Source organism: Castor canadensis, chromosome 4 (genome assembly GCF_047511655.1).
Source record: "Castor canadensis chromosome 4, mCasCan1.hap1v2, whole genome shotgun sequence".
NCBI classification, from domain to species: domain Eukaryota; kingdom Metazoa; phylum Chordata; class Mammalia; order Rodentia; family Castoridae; genus Castor; species Castor canadensis.
The window spans coordinates 96410129-96428474 of record NC_133389.1 but is presented as its reverse complement, the minus strand read 5'-3'; the positions used below and the strand labels follow the sequence as shown (position 1 = coordinate 96428474).

At 32.2% G+C, this 18346-nt stretch overlaps 1 protein-coding gene across 6 annotated transcripts in view; it reads left to right on the top strand.

The window, feature by feature from the left end:
* Lrp1b (LDL receptor related protein 1B) overlaps positions 1-18346 on the top strand; it is a 1877349-nt gene that overhangs the window by 1509246 nt on the left and 349757 nt on the right. The gene's annotated exons all lie outside the window — the stretch shown is intronic.

Genomic DNA, 18346 nt, shown 5'->3' with positions numbered 1-18346 from the left:
ATAACTGTCATTTTTAATGTCATCACATTCAGATTGCCTTTGAATGGACAAATGGCCTGGCACTGTTAATGTGACAGGCTACCGTCCTGTCTTTATTAAGATTCATCTTCTCAGGAAACTACACCAATATTTTGAATAAAATGTTGACTCTAGGACCTTAAAGAGAATATGATTTACTCTGATGACTGTTAGATTTCAGAACTGAAAGAGGAAAAAATGTGAATAACAAAGTGAGAAGGAAGGAGAAAAATATGTATTCTTCTGATTGTGTTAGACTATGATAGGCTTTAAACTTATAAGAAAAATTTATGATATTTAAAAATGCATACGTTGAAGGAACAAAGTAGCTATTTAATCAGTCCTCCACTCTATCATATTAGTGTGACACATTTTCATTGTAAGCACCTTTCTCATTTTCATTTACTTCAAAAATTTATCTTCTTTATTCTTTCTGTGAAGCTTCTGTAATCTTTAAAGTGATAGACTGGTACAGGGTTATTTTGTTTTACTTATTATGTATTGCAAGCTTCTGCATTGCCATGATGATGCTGACATTTATTTCCATAGTGCTTCTTTCCAACAAACCGTAAACTTTACATGAAAATGATCTCACTTATCTTCATATCATACCGAGTACAGTTAAGGATCTGATGGTTATGAACTCATTTTGTAAATGACCAACAAGAGGATATGGGGAAACCTTTCTGGTCATTCAGTCAGCCAATAAAACTAATTGTGTGAAAAGCCTGTTTTCAATCTCTGCTCAAGGTTCACCTGGTTTTCACTGTCACAGATTTTTAACTGTTCCATTCCTTTATCTCTCTTTCCCATTTCTGTGATTAGTTTATATCCCCTAAAAAGGAATATATATTTGTATGTTTACACACATATGTAGTATCACATATGTGTACAATCGGATTCTAAGTCATTATCAATAAATATTTATCAAATATAAAATTCATCAAGATTCAATGGAAAAATATCCAGCTTTTGGACACTCAAATGTGGAAGGCCATGTATCAGTAACTGGTCTTTTATGCCCATTTTTGTCAGAATAGCTTAAATATCTTTGAATAAAATTTTTTGCAAGCAAAATAATTATTTCCCACCCACATTATCACAATGTTTTAGATTATTATTTATTAAGATCTTTAACCTTTATCCTGTTGCCAATTCTACCTCAAAAGTCTTTGATTATTTTTTCAGTCCAGTGTGAGGGAACTCAGTAATAGCTTCTGCTACTTTCCCAGTCCCCCATCTTTCTCTAACACTCTAGACCTTTTGCTCAACACTTGAAAATAAACATTTACACGCTTGTTTTGCTAATAGATTTCTTTGAGTGGTAGTAATGTTCCATTTGGTTGTATTCTCGAAGTTCTCTTGTCCTAAATATTTAGCTTTGTGGTTTTACCTTTCATTTTTTCTTTTTGTTTTTTGCTAACTTGCTTTGACATGATATGAACAAACTTTCCTTTTGTGCAAGGTACATCTCTACTTCTAACTTATTATCTCAATATAATGCTTAATGGAAAAGCAAATGATTACCAAATTTTTATTATGTCTATTACCTGTCATATAATTTTTATGTTGCCACTCATGAACCTTGAGGTTTTCCATATTGTTGCATTTTACATGTATGAAAATCTAGTAAATACATTTTCACAACTGTGCCATCATCTTTCTTTAAGAGATTTGAAATATGTAACTCTTCCTTATCATAATTTGTTTATTCCTTAGCACTTGATCATCCTATGTAACCTTTACTTCTTTGCAAATTCCTTTTATCATTTTATTTTCATTTTCCCTCTTAACAAGTTTATTTTTAAAGCATTGTTTTTGTCTTCAATCCCCTTTTTCTCCACTAATATATGTGCACATACTTTTGAACATATTTAAATCTTTTCAAATCTCTTTCTTCCACTTACTTTCTTATTACTGAATAGTCGATAATGATGAAATTGATGATTATTTTAAATTAATGTATACATTCAAAATGAAAAATCAAATAAATAGATATTTTTCATAAAACTGACAGTATTTTAAAGGGTTAAAATTTGACAACAGGATTCTAGTTCAAAAGATTTCCTAATCTTGTAGCATATTTTAATTCTAATATTACTTATTTATTTCTCATACCTAAGAAATAGTCATCAACAGTTTTAAGGTGTTCCTATTTAATGTAAGATTATAGAGGACCAGATGGTTAGCTAAATGAAAAATATATATAAATCTAAGAAATGTACATTGTTCAAAGAAGACATGGCTTATTATTTATAATGAAGAATAGTTATAATTATTTCTTCAAAAATATGAATGCTAACTATTATCAATAGAAAGCCCTTTAGCCTATTTTAAGCTATTTTTAGGAAGGCAGCATACTGCAGATAGGATTAATTATTCATGCAGTTTTATCTGAATTCATGTTTTTACTTGTATCACTTGAGCTGCAAATGCAGACTTGATGTCAAGAAAGAGAAAAGGAGATCAGAAAGAAAAAACTGTAACAACAAAATCACTTCTCAACTCATGCAGTCATTGAAAAAGAAATATTCAACTGACTGAGTCACACCAAGACACTGACTTTTATTAACATAATAAATATATTTAACAATTGTTTGTTTATATTTCCTATTGTTAACAACAAAACTCTTCCTTAAGCATCTATTTGCCAACATCTTTAACCATGAAATGCAGTTATAAATGTCTGTTTGGTATTCTTCATAGTAGCATATGGTTTTAGATGCTAATATGATGACTTTCTGCTCTTTCTCTGATATAAGGGTGAGACCATACATATATAGGTAGACCAAAAGAAATGAAAAAATTGGTAACTAAGTAAATGTTGAGTCCTTAGATTAAATAATGTAAGCTACAGTTATGACACATATATATTAAGTGCTCAATACATATTATTAATTAGATATTTTATGTTTTGTGGCTTCTGACTTCCCACATTGCTAACCTGTGAGATGAACTAGAATTATCACTAATTCTAGTTAATTTCTAGCATAAATTTTAACTATTATTTGGTAGTTCTGCTACATCTTTCCATTTTGCAGAATAATTTAATAGGAAAATGGCATTCAAAATTTATAAACATTGACCGATGAAGTCAAATAGAACATAGTATGACATGAACTATGAGTATAAATAAAGAATAAAAAGGTTGAGTGTATTTCATAAAGTATTAAGGACAAAATTGTAGTTAACAAAGCATTTACTATACCTTGTTAAAATAAATTTCTGCCAGAAAAATTGTAAACTAATAGTAAGTTCTTAAATACATTTTGGCAGCAATGTTAAGAAATAATTTATACCTGAATCAATTATAAATGAAAAGTCTTAAAAATAAGCACACATATCTTGAAACTACATCAGATTATAATGATAAATCCTTAGGTTTTGGTTCGTGTAGTCCCAGATATAGACTCCTCAAATGAATTTACAATTTAGAATTTAGGGATTAAAATAATTTTTAAAAAACCAGTACTGTCAGGCTAACTACTGTAAACTGAACACAATCAAACACAAAGTTATTCATGATAGTATTTAAAATTAGATACACCTGTTATTAATTAACATGCATTTCAGTAGTACATTCTTTGTCATTTATTTTATTTTTATACATTTATTATTATGCTGGGTAGAGATACAATGTGGCATTTAAAAAAGTTCTTAAAATAAATCAAACATGTCATATTTGAATTCACCCCTTCCACCATTCTTTATTTCATCTTCCCCCATTCTGGGACAGCTTCAACAGGTATCATTTTTTCATTTATATACATGTATACACACTATTTTCAATATATTCACACTCCTACACCCTTTCCACACCTCCTCACCCTCCCATTGGTACAAACCCTCCCAGACTGGACCTACCCCACCCCTCCATTCTCCAATTTTGTAAATGAAAAAAAAGACATTTTTGTTTCTTTAAGATAGCTACACAAGAAGTCTCCTTGTGACATTTCCAAGTATATCTATATTATACCCTGAACTGTTTCATCTCCTCTTTTTCTTCTTTGTTCCTTAGTCCCCTTCTTATGGTGGTTTAAACAGGTATAAAAATTCTATATTCATTCTTGTGTAGAGAGTACAGCAATGATATTCACCTTCTTAATTTCCTTCTTTTACCCTCTCCCTCTGGTATGTGACCTACTCTCAGCATGACCTGTTTTTCATAATATTGCTGTATTTGTATTAGGTCTATATTCCACATGAGAGAAAATGTAGTTCTTGGTCTTTGGAAGCTGGCTAACTTCACTTAAGATGATGTTTTACAATTTCGTTCATTTACCTAAAAATGACATAATTTCATTCTTCTTTGTGGCTGAATAATATTCCATTATATATAAATGCCACATTTTCTTAACCCATTCATCAGTAGTGGGGCATCTTGACTGTTTTCAAAGCTTGGCCATCATGGATAATGCTGCAATAAACATAGGTGTGCAAGTGCCTTTATTGTAACCTGACCTACATTCCTTCAGGTTTATCCCTGGGAGTGGAATTGCTGGATCATATTGCAGTTCTATTTTAGTTTTTTGAGGAGCTTCCATACTACTTTCCACAGTGGATGTACTAATTTGCATTCCTACCAGCATTGTTTGAGGGTTCTTTTCTCCTCACCAGCATTTTTTGTTGTCTGTGTTCTTGACAGAAGCTACTCTACCAGGAATGAGGTAGAATTTTATTGTGGTTTTGATTTGCATTTCCATTTATGGAATGGTGACAATTTCTTCATGTATTTTTTAGCCATTTGGATGTCTTTCTTTGAACATGCTCTGTTCAGTTCATTTGCCCATTTCTTCATTGGGTCATTGATTTTTGGAGAATTTAGTTTTTTAAGATTCCTGTATATTCTGGTTGTTAATCCGTTGTCAGATGTATAGCTGGCAAAGATTTTCTCCTATTCTGTGGGCTACCTTTTAAATTTAGTGACCTTTTCTTTTGTTGTGTAGAAGTGTTTTTAATTTCATGCAATCCCATTTGTCAATCCTTTCTCTTAGTTGCTGAGCCATTTGAGTTCTATATAGGAAGTCATTGCCTATGCCTAAAAATTCCAGTGTATTCCTTGCATTAGCTTCAGAGTTTTATATCTTATATTAAGGTCCTTAATCCACTTTGAGTTGATACTTGTACAGGGTAGAAAGATATGGATCTAACTTCAGTTTTATACAGGTTAGACAGCCAGTTTTTCTAGCAACATCTGTTGAAAAGTCTGCCTCAAGTCAGTTTCGGGGATGCTTCAATATACACTACCATTAAATGTAATAACCATATTAGCAGAAGCAAAGACAAAAAGCATGTGATCATTTCAATAAATATAGAAATAGCCTCTGACAAAATTCAACATCCTTTCATGATAAAACTAGGAATAGAAGGAATGTACCTCAAGTTAATAAAGGCTATATATGACCAGCCTATAGCCAACATCAAACTAAATGAGGAAAAAATTGAAACTATCCCCTCTAAAATCCAGAATGAGACAAGGGTTTCCAATCTCTCCACTCCTATTCAACATAGTCTTGGAATTCCTAGCCAGAACAATAAGACAGGGAGAAGAACTAAATACCATACATATTGAAAAGGAAGTAGTCAAACTATCCTTACTTGCAAATGACATAATCTTATACCTAAAAGACCAAAAATACTCCCCAACCAAAACCTCCTAGACACCATAACAGCTTCAGCCAAGTAGCAATATACAAAATCAATTCACAAAAATCAATAGCTTATCTATATACACCAACAATAAGTAGACTGAGAAAGAATATAGGAAAATAATTCCATTTACAGTAGCCTTAAAATATCCAGGGATAAACTTAACAGAGGATGTGAAAGACCTCTACCAGGAAAACTAAAATTGAAGACTATAGACAATTGAAAATTCTCCAATGCTCATGGATTGGTAGAATCAGCATTGTGGAAATGGCTATATTACCAAAAGCAATCTGAGTGTTCAATGCAATTCCCATCAAAATTCCAATGACATTCATCACAAAGATTGAAAAATCAGTAATACATTCCTAAGCAATTCTTCTCCAAAGCATTATTTACATAGTTTTTCTCAAAAATAATTTGTTTTAAATAGACCATTTTATCTAAATATGACAGCATATTACTTTTGATAATGTAATGGAGAAAAATAGTCACAAGGAAATTGTATCATTAATATCTCTATAATTTCAATCAATATTCTAGTTGTTTTCTGAACTTACTTGGCAAAGAAGCTGAAATGTCAACTATCCCACCTTCATCCCCATATAACACCCTATTGAGTTGTCCTATACTTAATAATTATTTTGTGTATATCTTTTGGGAATTCAACAAATGAGATATAACTTCTACCTATCATCACTTGTACCTTCAGATACAAAAATGACTAGAACTGCATAAAGCCTATTTTCTGTATTGAGAGGTTAAGCCCAGAAATATAGTGCTTACACAAACAAATAAACAATCTTTTTAAAGAACTTGCCAAATAGTTGAATAAATAGGCATAAAAATAATATTGGTACAGTTTAAAATAAGAAATTTTGTGAAGTATACGCAGAGTTGTTGCACACAAATAAGAGTGAAGTCAGTGAGAGAAGAGCCTAGCAAAAGGAAGCCATCTTGAAAAGATACTGCTCTGAGGGCATTCCTTAAGATAAATGGAATTTCAGCAACTTGGGGGGAGAACAAAGGTGTTATGATATTTCATTTTACTTTAATAGCCGAGAGCAAGGTTTCATGCAACCATGGATTTGTAACATATTTTTTTCTTCTTTCCAATTTATCTAAGTGAGAAGAGGGTATGTTCTAAGTCTGAAGCCATAACTCAGACATGGAAGACTTCTCATTTATGCTTCAGATTCTTTCCCTTGATCTTACTTGAGGCCAAATCCCAGCAAAGATTTCCAGTCAAATACCTATTGTCAGGTCAAGGAGAGAATTTTGCCAGGTATCATCATGATGGTGTTCACAGTTGGAATCATGAACGATCTTATATTCACTAAGAACTTTGGGAGTACAAAAGGGATATAGAGAGAAACAAGAACATGTAGGATCATGAAGGCTCATCAAGGAAAGAATTAGATGAAGAAATAAAAAGAACAAGACATGTTTGAGAACTGCTAGTAAATCACCAGAAATAGCTGAAATGTGTCTGGAAGACCAAAATACCAAGAAAAAAATGTACTAGATAGATTAAATTCATGACTCTATCCCATCGCCTGCCAAATATTCTACTTTCTAAAGAGTGGCACAAACAGTAAATTTGGGGATGATCTTCATGAAGGGACTTATCTGAGGAGGTGGATGAGTCGAAGCTAATAAAAGGATTTCATTAATATAGTTGAACTTGTTTATTTCTTGGTAGGCCAAGAATAATAGTTAATTGTATAGTCAAGGACAGATCAAGTGTTCAAATACTGATTTGCAGGCAAAGATTAAATTCAGTGATAATAAAAATACAAGTAAGAAGGTAAGGGATAAGAGGGGATACAAAAGCTATTGCATGACTCTTGTTGAATAGAGAAATTAATAACAGAGATATGCTAAGGATGAAAATACATGAGGCCTGGTAAATGCTTTGAAGTTATTAAGAATGAAGGGAACAGAAATGAGGGGAGAAAATAGATCTTAAAAAATGGTTTAGAAGTGAGTGTGGAAATTAATGCTGGTGAGAAACAAAAATAAAAAAAATGGATTTAATAGACTCAAATGATTAGCATTAGAAAATGGGTAGAAATTTGAAGATATTTTAATTAGAATGCCTACATGATTAAAGTAAATGTAATAAAAAGCTTGTTCATAAAAGCAAAATATATTACCCTGAATTCTTATATTTCTTAAAATCTCTAGCATATAATTTAGCAATTAGTTAATAACACATCAGTGAATAAAAAAGGGTTTTCTTCTAATAGAGTTTAATATTCTTTGCATATACCTCTTTTGTTTCAAAGGGCAGTGCACATACTCAATGAATAATTCTCATGATAATTGCTTGTAACTGGATTGTTTTCAGGGAATTTAGCACTTTTTATTTTTCTGTATTAGTAAAATATTTGCATTTTTACACCCAACTTCCACTCAGTTTAGATGTTTTTAAAGTCAATTTTATTTATTTAAAGTACCTTTCAATAAAGAATCTTTTAGACAGTAAGTCTTTCTTATTAATATTTTACATTGGTAAGATAAACAATTTGTTTTCCATTATGGTATTTTAATAACATGGGCATATGTACTATATAATATTTTCTGTAACACGTTTATTATATGTGTGTAACAAACATGGAGTTCTGACTATGTCATAAGACTTTAAAAAGATAAGCAAATAAGCAATTTTCTTTTACTTAAATAAAATTGTTAATGCCTTCTCATATTGAGTTGAACATCAAAGCACATAAGTTATCTCCTAGAGATTAAATATTTCTATCCATCTCTTGTGTTTCTTTCAGTTTCCATTACTAAACTATATGCTTCTTTGCAAGACCTGAGCATAGCAAATCAAGCCTTCTTCTATAATCTCCTCTACCTGAAATAGCCTTTTCTATTTTTCTGCTTCATTAACTTCTTTCTCTTGCAGAGAATCACTTTAGTGTCTGCCTTTATTTCTTCTCTATGTGTCTTCATCCTTTTCTTTTTCACATTATCTTACCAAAATTTGATATTTTTTTCACATTTCAACTTTCCACAAGTCATATCACTTCTCCACCAAAAAGATAATCAAATATTTGCATTATCATTATACAGGTCATGCTAAGAGTCAAAAGCACAGTAAGTATTTCAAATGGTAAGTGCTTCAAATGGCTGAGCTATTCTGAGGCATGAGAAACAAATAAACGGAAGCCCAAGTTCTTAGAATAAAAAGATTACATGCACTATAGTAGATTTTAGTCTCTTACAATTCAGAAAATGAACTCATGTAATTGCTATTGCCTCTTATATTCTCCATATACAAAATAAGAATTTATTAAAAAGAGCGTTGACAATGTTAAGCATAGCTTAATATGGCTATAACCTTGCATAGCAATACAAAAACAATAATAACAGTACTTATTCAGCCTTTTCTTTGTGCTAGGAACTGTTCTAAAGATTTTTCACACAGTAATTCATATAAACATTACCATGGATTTGATGTTATTATCATGTCCATTTTATAAACAAGGAAACATAAGTATAGAAAGGCTAAATAAAGTTGTCCATGGTCACATAGCCAGTGAAGTGATAGAACAGGGTTGCAAAGCTATTATTTTAATTCAGAGTTTGTGCTTTTATTACCCTATATGGCTCCCCAATAAACTATGCCTTGGACACATGCTAATTAAAATATGAATACACAGACCTTGCCTTCAATGGATTAGAACTTCATATTAACTTATTCCAAAGATAATTTTGGTTGTTTCCTATATCTGGGACTTTGCTCAGTGTGAGGGATATTACTTAAAACAAAACATATCCTCATTCTAATGGGTTAAGACAGACAAAAACATCACAAACAACAAAAACAATTCCAGTATATTATGAAGGAAATGCAGAGATAGAGAAAAAGGATTAGATTAAGAGGGCAGGCAAATTTTGGAGTCAAGGAATGAATGATCTAAAGAAGAGAAAGGAAGAGAAAACGAGACAAGTACATGTGTTAATAAGCACTTGGGTTTCTGTGAATGTACACCCACAGAAGATACACTGCATGGTTTGAGTCTAATAAAAGAAGTCAGAGAGTACACTAAGATGAGGTTGGAGAGGTTGTCAGGGACTGAGTTAAATTTCATTATAGATTTAATGGGCCATCCTTGAGGATTTTAAGCAGTATATGTTACAGGATTTAGGTCCACCTGGAGTTGCTGGATAGAGAATTGACTTAGCAAGAATGACATTTGGGATATCAGGGATAGAAATTTTAGGCAAGAGTTAATATCAGTGATAACAGTGGACATGGAGAAGAAAATTAAAATTCTTAAGATATACTTCAGTGACATAATTAAGATTAAAAAATGTGTAATTTGGTTTTAAAAATAGAGAAATTGTTAAATTATTATTTCTAATTATTATGATGATAATGGTAATCATGCTGTCTGGGGAACTCTGTATCTGCTGGGAAAATAGACATCAGTGGATGGAAGTTGAATGAGAAATGAGAACAGAATATGTAACAACTCACTTGACAAGTTTGGCAATGAAAGAAGGAAAAAATGGAGGAGGAACTGGAAGGAATTATAGGATCAAAAAAGGCACCATGTAGTATTATGAAGATGATCCAGTAAAATGGAGTCCTTTATGGTATAAGAGACAGTGAAGAAAATGAAAGTTCTTTCAGAAGGATGGAGAGCAACTTAATCAAGAACACAAGTCCTAGATCTCTTGGAAGGAGGGAATTAGTAAAATACAATATAGATTTGCAGACTTGGAGGAAAGTTAGGGAGTAAGCTTCTGCTAATGAATTTAAATACAAGTAAAAAGCCCTCTGGAAAACTTGCAAGTTACTTTTTTCATAATTTTATTTTTTTAAATCTACCTTTGTGTTTCTGTCAAAAATATGTTTTATCTATTTACAATATTAATAATAGAAAAACATAAATCAAAGTTATGAAATATGAAGGTTATTACATTGATCACTTAAATTTATAATAGTGTTAACATAAATTTTAAAGTGTCTCTGAAATAGTTAATATTTTATAGCAATCTATAATCATAATGCTTACACAATTAAATTCTTTCTGTTTTTGAAAGATTAATCTCTTAACTGTTAATCTTATTAGTTTCTTCTTGTATTCATGATAATAAAAACTCAAAAACCTGAAGGCAGATGACTACACAAAATCATATTATTCTAATGAAGCATTCTACATTCAAATTAATATTGAAAAATATCTCTTCCACAAGACCTTTTCCTTTATGTCTTTTCTTTGTTTTTCTTATATCAACAAATGGTTACTTCAGCTTGTCTGAAGAGGATGGGCTTCTATGTATAAAATACCTTTAAAAGGAAACAAAAATGAAGATTAGTTACTCTTACTCTTGCTAGTATAAATTCATAAAACCAGTGGGTACTTTAGCTTATTTTTCCTAAGTGCTATACTGATTTAGAAAATAATCATTCAATTTGGGTTATTTCTATGTAGCTTACAGACATACATATTGGACCAAGTTATTTACATATAATAATGTGTAAAGAAATAAATTCTACATCAACATTTGGAAGATTAGCTTGTATTGAGGCTCCTAAGACTAGACAGCTTAGACAGCTGACAAATAGCTTCAAAAAGCCAAGAACAAGCAAACCAACTAAAGGATAACATTTCTTGTGTTTCAAGCTTCTCAATTTGAGATTGTGAAGAAGCTAATGCAGATAAGTTTTCTGGCAGAGAACTCAGAATGAAATCAAGGTCTGAAATCAAGAACTAAAGTTTATTATCAAAAAGTCATCCACAAGAAACAATCAGAGCAAGACAATGGTTTTTGAACATGTGGAAAAGACTGAAGAAAGAGATATGACCCCCAAACAGTGCTAGATCAAATGTCTGAAGAGGGGATGACAAAACTAAAAGAAGGAAAAAAGAAATGCACAAATTAATGGTTGGATGAAATAAGATAATTCTCAGGCAAAAGTCAACATTGCAACTTCTGTTGATTACATGAAATTTAGAGGACAGTTTTCCATTCTGGGATGGGAATCATAAAATCTCAGGTTAATAATAGCAATAGAAACTACATATATCTGTTCTAATTTATTGTATGCACTTCATTTATTATTTAAAAATACACATTTACACATATACAAGTACATGTTCTTGAACTGACAAATTTATTACCATAAAATAGCTCTTACACTGGAATATAGCGCTGCATTTCTGTTCAAAGCCCATATGCCATCGTGCTATGTTTCCCAAAGCCCTCACTTCTTTGTGTCCCTCAAGATTCTATTTTGAAGCTTTTCTCATCTTTTCTTCTTGTGAATGATAAATGCCCACATTTTATGCTCCATTAAAAATAATAGAATACAATGACACATAATAGAGCATCAATCATTAATTACTTAAGAAGTTATTCTCTAAAGAGTATTATTTACAGAGTCTAGTAAAGCACAAAATACCTGGAGACAGTGTTAAATCACAGAAACACAGATTTAATAATGGAATATGAGAAACTTGAAATGACACCTGGGTTTCAGTTTGGATAAGAAAACCCTCTTGGTTTCTCTCAAATCTCTCTATGGGATTATCATCTATTCTAGTTATTTATAACAGAATCTCTGTTGGGATTGTTTTGGATTGTTTGAAATGATCTGGGAAATTTTAGATCTTATCCTGGCACCTGGAAATGAGCAGAGACAATTCTTTCTCAAGAATGTCACAGAAAAAAAAAAGTCCCAATTCATGACTGTGGCCTAAATATTTATTTCACTTTCTCATGAAGAAAATGAGGATGATTCTAATTATGTATTTTAAAGAATGACTTCATGCATCTGGTTTCCTTACCTTTACACGGCATATGTTAAGGTTTTAGACACCTTGAAATTCATGCTTTTCTCTGGAAGCCCTGGACATGGTAGTGTTACCATAATCTTAGTCATTACTTCCATTGTTTGTTCCAGAAGGACTGACACAGTAATGATCATCTCATCATCTATATGCTCCATCTTTTATTAGGTTACACTAGTGGTAACAAGAGACAGAGGCAATTGTTGAAACATGTCTGAGTTACTACAGTTTCAGCTACGTCTGGAAACTTAGACCATCAGATCTTTACTATTTTGTTTCTTGGTTTGATTGTTTCTTTTGCAGTACTGGTGTTTGAACTCAGGGCTTTATGCTTGGTAAGCAAGTTCTCTGCCACTTGAGCCACACCTCCAACCCTTATCTCTCGGGTTATTTTGGAGATAGAGTCTTGTTTTCTCCCCAGGCTAGCTTGGACCACAGTCCTTCTGATCTCAGCCTCCCATGCAGAAAGACAGGGGCACACTATCATACCCAGCTATTGGCTGAGATGGTGTCTCATGAATTCCCCCCACCCCCATTTTCCTCCACTCCCACAACCTTTCCTGGGGTGGCCTCAAATCACAATCCTCCCAACTAGCTAGGATTACAAGTGTGGGCCACCAGTGCCTAGACAATATTTACTGTTTTAATACTCAGACAAAATGAACAAAAAATCCCTGAAACTCTGTGTAACACCAAAAAATCACTTTTGCTTAAAAGCATCAAACTGTTTCTATGTATTTCAATACCCTTTTAGGGCAAATTGATTCTTTCTTTGTTCTGGGAAAACCAAACAAATAAGACTATCATGTTATGCAATGTAAAACAAAATCTCTCTTCTGACATGGAAATATTTGAGATGATCTGGTTTAAGGGAATTAAAATTGCTTGGGAAATGATAAAAGCTTGGCTGACACAGAATAACACATATGCAAACAAGTTTGCTTTTGAGGAAAATTTATTTTAATAATGATAATGGCAAAAAAAGAAAGGGAAGGTAGAATTGTTCCCCACTGAAACCTCTTTGATTAGACTGCATCTTTTTTGGGAAGGGGGAGAGAACTTAAAGTTAATGGGTCCATATTAGTGAAAGGCAGTCTTACTCCAATGCTTTGGCCAAAGGAAGAGCTAAATTCAAGTGGTCAAGAGTTATACATATTTATAAATGCTTTAATTGGCATTCTTTTCCCATTACGTATTTCAACTGACCTTTTTTGTACATAGTAGAGCTATTGATTTCATATTATTTCTTTACTGCCTGACGTGTTACTGAACCCAAACATTTTTAAGTGGATTCTGCTTTCAGGTGCTCAGTCACCAAATAAATAAATAAATAAATAACCATTTTTCTATACAATAGGATTACTCCTTGTCTAAAATTTTACAAAATAATATAGATTTTCAAATTTATTTACCTTTTGTAGTAAATTAGCCTGGTGAAAAATGTTGATCTTTATATTACAAGATTTAAAAACAGAGAAGTTAAGGTAAAAGTATACGTGTAAAAAGATATTGCTTTTAAGTTTGATCAGAACAGGCATTTTACAAAGATTAGAACACCCCCAGTCAGAATGGACATTGCATTTTTCAGATTATACCATAGTTAGTATCATCTTCTGGTGCATTAAGGTCCTTACATGTAATTTAACTGCCCAAAATAAACTGAGGAAAAAAAGTGAAAACTCATTTCTCAAATATACTTTACATTATCAATTAATTATATTTATTAACATTTTTATTGATGCGAGAAAAAGTCAAAATGACTCAGTCTTTAGTGAGCAGTCCACATTGAAAATAGTTATAGTCCAGTGGAGTAGTTGGAAATAAGAAAATAAACCAGTTAACAATTTTTAAGGTATTTCAATAATATAGATTCAAGAGAAGTCACTAGATACTTAGATTTTATATATCTTCACTGGCTAACAATTACACCCTGTCTGCACATCTTAACATATTTTTATAAGCTGTAGAGTATGTGTAGATATATAAATATATAAATAAAAACATATACAAATACACACACATATACATATATATAGAGAGAGAGAGTGAGGAGTGAGGGGTTGGTGGAATCTCTTTTATACCTCACAATATCCCTGTGGCTAAAATTAATTCTGCATTTTATTCCAAGAGTTTTAGAGATTGCCTTCTACATTTAGATGTGAGTTATATTTTGAGTGTGTGTGAAGAAGCAATACAACAGCATTCTTTTTTATATATACATACAATTTATAATTATATATTTACATATATAATTGTATGTATATTATGGCATCATTTGCTCAAAAGGAAATTGTTCATTAAATATTTTCATTCTAATTATTTCTTAGTGAATTACTTAAAATTTTGTATATAGAAAAACTTGTCACCCACACTAAGATAGTGTTACTCTTCCTTTGCAATATGGATAATCTCTCTCCCTCTCTCTCTCCCTCTCTCTCTTTCTTTAGTCTGTCTCTTGTTCTGTCTCTTCTCTCTCTCCCTCTTCCTCATTCCTTTCCTTTCTTTCTTCCCTTCTTCCTCTTTTTCCTTTCTTTATGCAGAATTTCCCTGTGTAGACTCTCCAATTGAATAAACAGTCAACATTTGACTTATTGTTAGGGACAAATATTCATTTTTGACCACTAAGTATGATGTGACCCTGGAATTTTTGTTTTTATTATTCCCTTTACTGAGTTTAGGAAGTTTCTTTCCATCCCTAGCATTCCTTGTCTCTTGAGTACTTTTATGGTGAAAGTGCATTGAATTTTACAAAATCAAACTTTTTGTTTAACCATGTCAAATTATTGACTCATTGCGATAAGGGACTAGACACTAGAAAAAACATGGTGTACTTCAAAGAAAGGGAAGGAAAGGGAAGGGAAAAAAAGGAAAAGGAAGGGAAGGGAAGGCAGGGGGGAGAGGAGGGGAGGAAAGGGCAGTTGGAAAGAAGACTTATTAAAATATTTTTATAAAAGGAAAGGGTTTAGGAAAAATTTAAGTAAAGCAATATTTTGTTAGGCTTAAAGCAAAGAATATTTAGCTGTACTATGTGTAAAAAAGGTCAACAACAGTTCTAGATTATGAAATGGAGTCAAGATAATTCTTCTGTTGAAACTACAAAGTTAGACTGTATTTAGAATATTGTTTCCAGAAACCTCTTATTTCAAGTTTTATACCTGAATTAGAAATTGAGGCTACTTCTCTGTGTCAGAGTGATTTAAACCCTCCAAAGAAGATTGGCACACTTCACACTAGTGATGCGGTTGCAAACAGCAAACAGTGACTCTCTGCAGCTATAGAGAACAAGCCAATGAGTAAGAAAGTAATATACATTCGTGACTATTAGATTATCCAGATGAAGAGCAGTGCTTTGAACATGCGGATCTCTATGAAGAATATCCTTCACTCACTTTAATTTAATGAGCTTTTTTCCTACCTTTAGAACAATGGGCAGACAGGAGAGGCTGTAGCCTTCTCTTCAGTGCTGAGGTGATGAGGCGTGTTCTTTATGTACTGGAGTCCTTCAGGTAGCTACCAGAGTAGTGGTTGTTTGCTGTTTGTCAGGCTATCAGGATTAATTTCCCCACCATTCCTTTGGAAAATAGAATACAGGAGGTAGTACAGCCATGGTTTTAAGTATTTTGCCTTTTTTTTTCCTGGATGAACTGAACTACCTTTTTATTTTTGCAAAATCACATCAGAACTTCTTTCATGCTTAATTGAATACAATTGCCTTCTCACAAGAGAATGAATGGTGGATGAGATTTCTTATTTATTTATTGGTAAATGTACGTGGTGAGAAAGCAGTATTTTTGTGGTTATGCACAGCACTTCCTATATAACTCTTCTCCTGCAGCAAAAAGTATGGAGCTACTGAAACAGACTATTATAGTTGCTATCTTAATTATACCTATCCTACATCTTCATGTTCCAATATGTTTAACTCTGTATTGATTTACTCTGCTTGATATTTGAGGTCTAGCTTACTGGATGGATAGATATGTATTTTATTTTAACTGTAGAATTGTCTGTCAGGATCAGTACCTAAATTTCTTATTCCAGCTGATCAACTTGTTCAACTGTATGTGTTCAAACACATACATGTGCATGCACAGATGCATACACACATGGCATGTGTCCCTATGCTATTGTTAATCCATCATAAAATGGAGAATGATCCCTTATGTGATCTCAATTCAAATTATTTTTATAATTTTATTTTTTATATGTCTTTATTGCCTTTAAAAATAATAAATACAATTTTATAAGGAATTAAATATTTCTGAGAAAGAACTAATGCAATGTTATAAAATATAGCTCCAGATTTTGGTTAAGCAAACTGTCAAGTTGTCATCTATTATGAGTAGAAAATATAAGAGAATTCATCTAGAGACTGAAACACATGACATACTTTTCCAGCCTTGAGATTATTTCAACCATAGACAAGGAGCTCCTGCTTCATCTCAATTGTGATACCAAAGGGCCTCTTCCTGATGGGCAGGAGAAAGTGGCCAGGAAGAAAACCTGTCAAGTTGCTGGAACAGAATGAGGATGGATTAATGATTCTTACTTGCTTGGATCTTTTCAAAGTTGTGCCGTTTCTCATTCTACTTGTGAATAATGAAGGGCTAGAATGCTGAAAATTCTACCAATAGAATTCCTGCTACAGTGGAATGGGTGATTCATTAATTATTAACAGAAATAACTTTGACAGTTACCAAACTCCCACCCACTTACATCAAATAGAAGCACCATGTGAGTGATAAAAGTTCACCTTAACACATTTTATTGTGGCTGTGTTTTATAGTTTTTCTTCCATCATCTCTGGCTGAGGATGCTGTACTAATCACTTCTATAAATTCCATAGGAACTGCTTATTTATGTGTGAGGGGAGGCTACTCTTGGCAAGTTACTTGTTATCCAATTCTCCCAGAATAAGAAAAGTTTAGACTAATGGTTCATTTATTTGCTTCCATCTCACTGTAGATTGAGAATAAGTAATAGACATTACAAACCTGTCTCCAAAGAGTGTTGCTATTAAGAAATTGGGGTTGGGGAGCAGATAGACAGGGGTAAAAGTGTTGCTTTAATGCTATTAGTCCTGTGACTAAAAATTTCCATTTCATTAAGAGTAGAGAAACAATGAAATACACTTCAGAGTATATGTTTATCCAAAAAGAAAATGATCTGAGAAATAACTTATATAATTTCTAGGGGATAGTGCTCAAAAAATTTGTTGTTTTTAATTTTGATGTTCTTGGGTATGTTGCATTGCATGTAAAAAATAAACAACTAACAAAATTGAAATTGTATGCTAGAAATCGAGTTCAAAAATTTTAACTATTGTTTGGTCTCCCACAAAATTCTATTGGCCCCCAAATTAAATAGTTATACATCTTCAGCCTGGAAACAACCCACTTTATCTATTTGTTTTTAATGAGTTGAGTACCTCCTTTTAGAGATTCTTTACAGAAAAACAATGGAAATCTCTGTCAGTCATAATGCTAACTTCTTAATATGATTGCTTAAGGCATATATTACATTAAACATACTAAGAGTAATAATTCTGAGGAAAACAGATAACTCGCAGGAAAACTAATAATTTCATTATACTTCAAGATGTATTCAAAGCACATCTATGAAAAATAAAAAAGCTACTCGGCATTTTCCTTGTGATCTGGAGCACAATATTAAGAAATAATTATTATTCTTTTTCAACCTGTCTCTTTGGGGTATTAGGATCTATGTGCTACCATTTGTATTTTTCTGAAAACATTTAAAGCACACTTTAACTGATAATCAATTTATTGGTTTTTATAGCACATTAGTAGCATAGGATCAAAGCACTTACCACATCATTAAAATATTTTCTGTCATTATTTGTTAGTATGGAG